Below are 9892 nucleotides of genomic sequence, written 5' to 3'. Positions count from 1 at the left end.
AGCTGTAATTCTTGTCGCAGTGAGCGCATGATGTAAAACAGTCTCTTTTCTGGTCCATATGGAGGTGGTTAGGCCTCATTAGATGGTTTGTGTTAAGCAGTTACAGTGATGTGCTACTATAAAAACCCTGCACTGATGAATTATCAAGGCTGGGACGTTTACAGCATCAGCCTCTGGCGAAACAGTCTCAGTACAGTACAGACCTAACTACACAAACAACCGCAAACTAACGCTTTTAGTCAACTACAACAATATCTCACTACGAGTCAAATATGAAAAATTATATTATTAAATTAAATATCTGAACCACATTAGGAAATCTGTCTGATGACGCGGTTTCAATGTTCACGGTTTACACTGAAATTACTATAAAATGTATACAAATTCCCAGACACCATGAGTTTAATGCAATAAAGTTCCTAGTTGCATCCAATTAAAGCAATTCTGCCATTCAATATAAACCCATATCAGGAGAGAGAGTTTAGAGAGATATCCTCCAATCTGAAGTGCCGTGAAAAGTACAATTTGGTCACATTTGGCCTTAAATGTTTCAAACAATGTGCTGTTGCTAATGTAATTTAATTTAAAGTACTATCAGTCATGGTAACCACCAGAGACATTGAGGAGAACAAGATGTCAAAATGGACAAATTGTTAAAATGATCGAGATGACCAATCAGATCAGAGGCTTAGTTGGGTACGATGTTTTACGATAGAAATGTTCAGTGAATGACAGTAATATCCATGAACGCAAACTACCCAACTGTTTGTTTTTAATGAGATTTCACCATTTTGAAAATATGCTATCATTTACATGATTCATGTTATTTTGACATATTAGACACAAATAAGAGTGAATGTGTGCATATTTTAGAATTAAATAATATTTGCAAATAGTTGAAATTGATCAGGGCTATTCACAACTCCAACAAACCTGGAACTCTTACCGCTCTCATTTCCTTTTCCATTTTTGCTTAAATCCCTTTCAATCCTTCAATTATTTAATTCCATTAAATAAAAAGACGAACACCATATCCCAACCTCCCCCCATTTTTTCATTAATGGCCGATTATCTATTTATTGACAAAGCAAGCAAGCAAGCAACATATGCAACATATATTACAAGTAGTTTATTATATTTCATTGCATGATTGAGTGACTGTATATCTCTTAATATCAGAATCGAGTATTGAAATGATACAACTACCATAAAGTCTGAATTTATGAGATGCAGAAATATCTCTATTTGTCTGTCGGTCACACACACACACACACACACACACACACACACACACACACACACACACACACACAATAAATGTATATCTTGAAAGTGGACAGAGTAGAGGAAATCGTGTGGGAATATTTTTGGTCTTTTAAAGGGGTCATGAATTGAGAAATTTCTTTTAACATATAAGATGTCATTGTAATAACAATGTAATAACATACTATAAGTTATATACTGTAAGAACTCAAAACTTAATTTTTAGTCCAAAAAAAACAGCTTTTATTGAAACCAAGCTGCAAAAACTAATCATTTACTTCCTGGTTTTTATTACGTAATATACAGGTGAAACTCAAAAAATTAGAATATGGTGCAAAAGTTCATTTATTTCAGTAATTCAACTTAAAAGGTGAAACTAATATATTATATAGACTCATTACATGCAAAGTGAGATATTTCAAGCCTTTATTTGTTATAATTATGATGATTATGGCTGACAGTTTATGAAAACCCCAAATTCTAAATTAGAATATTGTGAAAAGGTTTTCATAAGCTGTAAGCCATAATCATCACAATTATAACAAATAAAGGCTTGAAATATCTCACTTTGCATGTAATGAGTCTATATAATATATTAGTTTCACCTTTTAAATTGAATTACTGAAAAAAAATTATTGCAATAAAACTTTTGCAAAATCAACTTAAATCAGCACAAGACATTGTTCATTGCTGTTTACATGACAACATTATGACATTTTTGATGTAAAAAAATCTACTAACGTTATTTGTATTTTTCTAAAGCCTCAATTATAAACCGGATCAAAGCTGAAAATCCTGTTGCACACAATCTACTAATTGCTCTCCTGTGCTTCTATATCACACTACATGCGCCTTATATATCAAAGATGATAGTCAACAAAAAAGCACATTTGCAAACGTTTTTAAGATATATTTAATCTAAAGGTTCGATGAACTGTTCCATTAAAAAAAAAAAAATCGGACTATTATTTCATATGTCATGATTTACACTGTTAAAAAATGCAGTTCATGACCCCTTTAAAATCTAAATGCGACATAAACTCCATCTGGTCAACCACAGACAAACTGTTCAATCTTTGAAAATAACATTTTCTCCAAACTGACCTTGAATGAAGGAACTGATTGGAATAACATTAGCAGTGTTGCTGTTGTCTGTGCGGTCAGATGTATGATCTAAACAGCGCTTTATAGTGGCTGAGCGTGCCATAGACAGTATGTTAAAGACATCACAACAGGAGAGCTGAACTCGTGTAATGTGATTGATTAGGTATCATGACAAAAAACATGTTGCACATACAAGCTCCAATCAGTTTGCCTGACAACAATGCAATTTCTGGGATTCAAGATGCACAGACTTGGTTTGTGGCTTCAAATGTTTTCAAAGTAAAGTAAACTTGACACCCATGTGCAAAACTATATCAAGCTTTAATAATAATCAGCAAGTAATTATAACTTCAGATTGCTTCAGTTTTCTGTAGACCCACTCACTTCACTACATTCTTTTTGCATCTTTGTATTATTGTAGATTTATTTGCCCCTATAATTGGTGTGTTAAAAATCTAATCGTGGTTGGCTCTTGGCCAGAAACCAACTTTCACATTTGATTTAGTTCTGTTGATTCAATATAAAGTAGAGACCGAGAATCCAGCATCTGAAGAAGCGGCTGATCTATTCCACACACGTGAGGATATATAGTGTTATAAATCAGGGATGTTACATCAGTGGAAGCCAAACCTGTCGGTCTCCTTTCTGGAAAACTTCCTTTTATATTGATAAAGCAGAGAAAATCTAAACAACACCACCAAACAGATACTTTCTGTATTATACAGGTCTGTTGATGAAACTGATGAAAAAAAAGTTCTACCTGTTGACATAATTTTCACGTTCTTCTGAATCACTTCTGTAAGAACTGACTGCCTGAGAGAGAGAACCAATAAAGACAGCTAGTCGTTTCCTGTTTTCAACAAACAGCGAGACAGCGTAAAACTGAAACACATGTTTGATAGGTCATCAGAGTGCTTTACTGTGAAATACAGCAGCTTTAACTGCAAAGCAAATAGTGTACTGCCACCTAGTGTCTATTCTACCTCAGTGCCCTCAGAACTCTTTCAATAAATAAGGTTAAAATCATCTCATTTGAAAACGGTTACCCTAATTGTAAATATGCATTGACAGCCTTATGTTAAATTCAAGAGCAAAACATCTCTTTGTACCAAGAACTGTTGTTCAAATACAGGCTAAATACATTATTCTTCTTAGAAAATGCATCAAATATTTTAGAAAAAAGTCTACATAGACTTTAAAAGCAGAAAAGTAAAACATTTCAAATTAATTTAATCTATTACGATGTAATTTTGTGAATGGGAACATATAGAGTAAGTTGCATGACACACTAAACAGAGTTAAATATATCTAATAATGTGATGGTACCATAAACTACCTAAACATAAAATGAGTAAAAGCAACTGACTCACTGTCTGATCTGTTCTTTTAATGAATAAGTCTAAAGTCAGCGGTTGTCATTTTTAATGCAATCTGAACCCGGATAAAGGAATTTATTTACTTGAAGTGACATTTTAAGCTATTTTAACCTCTCAAAAATGTAATGGATTTCACATTTTTACACTCTTACTTAATTTTTTGTGTGCATTTAATGATTTATTATCAGTTTTATCAGGCCTGTCAAAGTTACCATCTTAAAGTATGCAATTAAATGTTTGATGTCATTATTCACCAATCACCACATTTACTCAATTAACATTCAATATTTTTTCTTGTCGCACATGCTCCTCTCTTTGACCAAGACAGCACTTTGTGAAGCAAACTCTTCCATACACCATACACTGCTCATTTCTACTGATTTTACCAAAGCTTATGCAATCGACGGACGGCTCTCCTGAAGAGAACGTCTATAGCAGATGAAGCACTATTGACACTCACCCCAATTAAAACCAATGCAAAGGACAGTGCAAAGTTCTCACCTGACTTAACCAGTTCTGAAAAGATGTGAAGCTCTCATAATGGAGAGAAAGCCATTTCATTTGATCTTTTCATTTCTTATATTTCTAATTAAGTGACGGTGGTATAGGCACATCCTGCTTTTCCTGGGTTGACGTGATGAACCACAGATGTAGATGAATGCGTCTTTCCAGTGAAGAAGGCCATGAGGAAAACAATGTAGGATTGTACAGCCGTTAAGAGCCAGGAGAAGTTCAGCCAGACGCTAAGTTGACTGAAAAGTCCTCAGAAACTGACCTTGAGAGATGGAGAGATGCGATTCCCAGGATGACCATGAGTAATTGAGGAAGTGCCGGTGTTTGGAGGTTGGCAGCCAGAGAAGCCAAATAATGATCTTCGCTAAGCTTTAGATGTTTCCTTTCCACTTCAAAACCAGCTGCTGCTCAACTACAAAACAGCACTCAAAACTGAACAGGGAACATTATTTGAGCACTAGTATCTACCTCTTGATGTAGAAGAGCATGTAGCCGTTCTTCCTGGCGTTTTGTGATGCATTCGTCCAGCTGGATTTTCTAATGGAGGTGTCACTGCATTCCAGCCATCTAGCTGTAGATGTGGAGCCCTACAAGACAAAGGAACTTAGTATGACTGAACATGTAGAAGAAACTCTTACCGCAATACAAACCCGTCTTTTGAACAGATTGGCACGCCGCCACCTCCTGTGAGCACAGGACAATCTCTGCTCAATACGAGCTTTGCATATGCTGGGCTACATGACCACAGGAGCAGATATTTGGCCCCGGAATGGACCACCCTCTGACGGTCTGCATGATTTGGAACATTTTCAGCCAAGCGGAAGTATATCTCTTCGCGTCAAAAGAGAATACCCACTGCCCAATAATCTTTTCAAAGAAAAAGGACGCATTGGTCGACAGGTGGCCCCCTTTGCGCCCACTCTAAATCCATCACATCTGGAAGATTAGAGACCAATATCCCTGCTTCCATTCATTGCTAAGACACTTGAGCGAGTTGTTTTCAACCAAATCTCTGACTTTCTCACAAACAACAACCAGCTCCTCCTGGACAACAACCAGTCTGGTTTCAAAAGCGGACACTCAATTGAGACTGCCTTGCTCTCGGTTATTGAAGCTCTGAGACTGGCAAGAGCAGCATCCAAATCCTCAGTTCTCATCCTGCTGGATCTGTCTGCTGTGTTTGACACAGTTAACCATCAGATCCTTCTGTCAATCCTAAAGATGAAGCGCATCTTAAGAACCACACTCCAATGCTTCAAGTCTTACCTCTCAGGTAGGTAATTTAGGGTGTTGTGGAGAGGTGAGGCGTCTAAGTTGCAACATCTAGCTACCGGGGTGCCGCAGGGCTCAGTGATTGGACCAATTCTCTTCTCCATCTACATGTCATCACTAGGATCTGTCATTCATAAATATGTTTTTTCCTATCACTGTTATGCTGACGACACAACTCTACCTCTCATTCCAACCAGAGGATCCGACGGCTCGCATCTCAGCCTGCCTGACAGACCTTCAACTCAAGCTTGCAAAGACAGAGATGCTTGTGGTCTTGGCCAACCCAACACTACACCACAACTTCTCCATTCAGCTGTAGGTTCATCATCCATAACTCAATCAAGGACAGCCAGGAACCCTTGAGTTGTGATTGATGATAAATTGAACTTCACAGACCACATTGCTAGAAATGCCCAGTTCTGCAGATTTGCCATTAGGAGGATCAGGCCCTTCCTATCAGAGCTACACAACTCCTGGTCCAAGCGATTGTTTCATCCAGACTGGACTATTGTTATGCTCTCTTGGCAGGCCTTCCAGCATCACTGTCAAACCTCTGCAACTGATCCAGATGCTGCAGTTAGAGTGGTCTTTAATGTGCTGAAGAGACACACGTCACAACTCTCCTCACAAAATTCCACTGGTTGCCAATTGCCGCTCACATCAAATTCAAGTCACTGATGATTGCCTACAGAACAACCACTGGCTCTGCTCCCTTTTACCTGAAATCATTACTCCAGACTTACGTGCCATCTAGAAGGTTGCATTCTGCAAGTGAACATCTCCTCGTGGTGCCATCTCAAAGAGGCACAAAATCACTTTCACGGACCTTCACCTTGACTGTTCCCAGTTGGTGGGGCTAACTCAACCCGAGCTGCTTAGACGTTGCCATTTTCAAGAAACGGCTGAAGACTTGATCCATTAATCTTTTCCGGCAACACTTGATCCATTAATACCAACACTTTATTTTATTTTATTTCTCTTCTATTCTATATCTTTTTAATATGTATAGTGCTTTAGACTAAACACAGCACATGCATATTGTTGTCCTATTGTTAGTTGAACTGCTTCTCTCCTCATTTGTAAGTCGTTTTGGATAAAAATGTCTGCTAAATGATTAAATGTGAATGTAATGTAAATGTCTATTCCTTCCCTCCGGTAGCACTGCTCCCCTCAGGTTATCAGCCGAATCAGGGAGGACAGATGCTCAGTCTTACTCTTGGCACCACTCTGGCAGAACCAGCCGTGGTTCCCGGGAATGGTCCAGCTGCTGTCTGCAGCACCATGGCCGATCCCTCTGCGAAGGGACCTTCTTTTCCAAGTGAAAGGGTCAATCTGGCATCCCCAACCTGAGTTGACTCCACCTATGGCCTCTTGACGGTAGCCTCCAAGTCATGAACAAGATCGCTGAGGCTAGGGCACCTTCTACTAGGCGCCTCTATAGACAAAAGTGGGCCATATTTTCTGGCTGGTGCTTATAGACCCCATATCCTGTGAGATCGAGTCCATTCTCTCTTTTCTTCAGGAGCTGTAGTATGGAGGACACACTCCATCCACACTCAAACCAATCCCAATCCAGCTAATCAGAGCAGCTATTTGTGTGCTTCCTAGGGCGCTCTAAATGGCTGCCAGTTACGAGACAGAGACCCATTGTACAGCAGATGCCATAGAAGTCCCTGGACTTACAGTGCCTCATTGGAGTGAGGGCCAACTCCACCAGAGGAATGGCCTCCTCCTGGGCGTGGCCTAGCGGAATATCAATGGCTGACATCTGTGCGGCAGCCGGCTGGTCCTCACCCTCCACCTTTATCAGGTTCTACAACCTGGACGTCCAGGCCCTTCAGGCACGGGTTCTGTAGGCCTAGACCGGGCTCCATCCTTAGGGGGTTTTCTGAAATAGCCATACCTTCAGACAGTCACCATTTCTGGACATTCTAAGTCCTTGATTCTAGTAGCCCGCCTGGGGCCTTTACACTTTCGTGGTTCAGACTGACTAGATGGTCATTTCTGTGTGAGTTAAATACGCAGCCGGCTCCGCCCATTCTGGCAGACAGAAAGGCCATTTGTCTCTGAAATTCACAGACGTGAACTAATCAGGCTTCAGTATTCTAAGAAAACAGAATTCCCCCATAACGTAGAGATAATCTCTGACGCAATGCTTGTTCCCATCATTTCAGGGAATCCGAGGATGACTAACTTCCCTCCGTCTCGTTCACTCGGATGTACGTCATTGCTTACGTTGCACGAGTGCCCACTTCTGGCAGAAACTGCAATGGGCTGAACTGGAGCAATTACTTGGTAGATTCTTGGGTAGTTGGTACATAACATGGACATGAACTTTCATTAATCAACATCAAGTTTTTGGTTTAAAATTTATAATACCGGTAGGTCGATTTTACGCACTTCCGCATTCGTCAATATGTCAGGTCAGAAGTCACTCTTCCGCCAGAACTCGACTCATGTATAGCAGTTACTGGGAGCCAGTGATTATAGTTTATAAAAATATAAATATGAATCATGTTCTTACAAAAACACTCCCATTATATCGCTTGGAAGAGCCAGGCTATGTTTTTGATATATCTCTGATTGTGTTTGGCTGAAATAAGAAGTGTCAAATACATGGCTTGAGGGTGAGTAAATTATGGGATAGTTAGAATTGTTGGGTGAACTAATGAAATATAAAGAGTGACCAATTAAAACAAAGACTAAACTTTTTTCTTTTTTTTTGGCTTGTTTGAGAATATTTTATTCACACAGCACATACTACAGGAGTAGATAGATTCTGAGAACAGCGCAGTGTACTACTGACAGTTGATAAGGAGAGAAAACTCTATCAGTCATGTTTAGAAAAATAGTGTTGTTAAAAAAGTATAAATTAGACCTACAGCTGAAACAACTCAATACACCAAATCAGAAAAATGCCTGTCAAAGACAAATGTAGGCTGGACTACAATGGGAAGAAAAGAAAAGAAAAAAAAACCTTCTCAGACAAACAATGAGTGATTCTAATAATTGTTGTACATCGATAAATAGTTGTGATTTAAACAGTGTTTTATACTTTCAGAGATTAGTATTTGTCAACACAAACTTGACTGCTGCTCAGAGCATTTTAACAGTTTTCATGTTTCCCCAGAAATGCACACATTCGTCCAGGAAAGGAAAAAAATAAGACAGAAAAAAAAAAAGTAAAACCTTCATGAAGTCCAACATATTCATAGACTGAGTTTATCAAAATAGTTGAAATGTTTGATTAGAAAACAGAGGTAAGATGTTTGGAGACTCTTTGCAAAGACAGATTTCTGAGACACGTCTGCCCTCTTGTGGTGACAGAGAAAGACGACAATATTCAAAAGCAGCTGTTTATATTTCTGGGCCAGGTTTATCAAAATAGTTTTTACATATGAACATTTCTGCACATGCTAGCCAGTATCATCATCTGTATTTTGGGTTATGTGAGATACCAAGTCTGATCAACATGCGTCCCTGCTCGGTTTTGTATGAACTAAATTATTAAAGTCACCATGAAATCATTTATTTTTTATGGTATATTGCAGTGTTTTATAGAACTTATCCACGCATGTCATTTTTTTTCATTCATGTGCATCGTAACCATCGCAACTTCCCCTCCCTCTTGCAACGACATTTCTTTTTTACTGGCGTGAGGGCGGAGCAACCTACAATCACATGAGATCCACCAATAGCAAACCACTAACCATCCAATAAATTCCCCAGTGACAAAATCAAGCCCTGGCCTTTTTTAACCCCGTTCCAAAACCCATTTCACTCGGATAGTCACAGTAGGGAAGAAACGACTATTGCAAATTCTTTTTCATGCTAACTTTAAGCAATTCAGGCCCTACGGCTGCGTTCACACAATGGCTACAAACACATTGGAGCTAAATACGGTTGTTATTCCTTTGTTAAGTGCTTTGTGTTGGAGCCAGACTGCCAGACTCCTATTTTGAAAATAATGACTGGAACGATGCTCAAAGTCTGACATCAGTCAACCTATAGATCAATTATCTCAGTCTTATTAAAAAGATATTTCAAAGATGGCGGAGACAGACGAGCATAGCAAAACATTAAGTTTATAGCCTAATTCAATATACAAAGATTCCTTGATTTTTAGTTTCCACTTGTCATTTTAAAGTTAACCCTTGCATTTAGTGCTGAGGTCTTCAACCTCCTGGAGACCCACTGCTCTGCAACGCTTAACTCCACTTTTGGACATACACTCATGAACTTCCCTATGCACTTCCAATTCCGCCATTTTGAAGTGCATTCAACTTTGTCACGTGGACGAGGGAAGTTTATTTGGACAGACCCTTGACCCCTTGATTTTCAAAGAGGGAGTGAGTCTACCCATA

Source organism: Phoxinus phoxinus (genome assembly GCF_949152265.1).
Source record: "Phoxinus phoxinus genome assembly, chromosome: 3".
NCBI lineage: Eukaryota > Metazoa > Chordata > Actinopteri > Cypriniformes > Leuciscidae > Phoxinus > Phoxinus phoxinus.
This window is presented reverse-complemented; position numbering follows the sequence as displayed.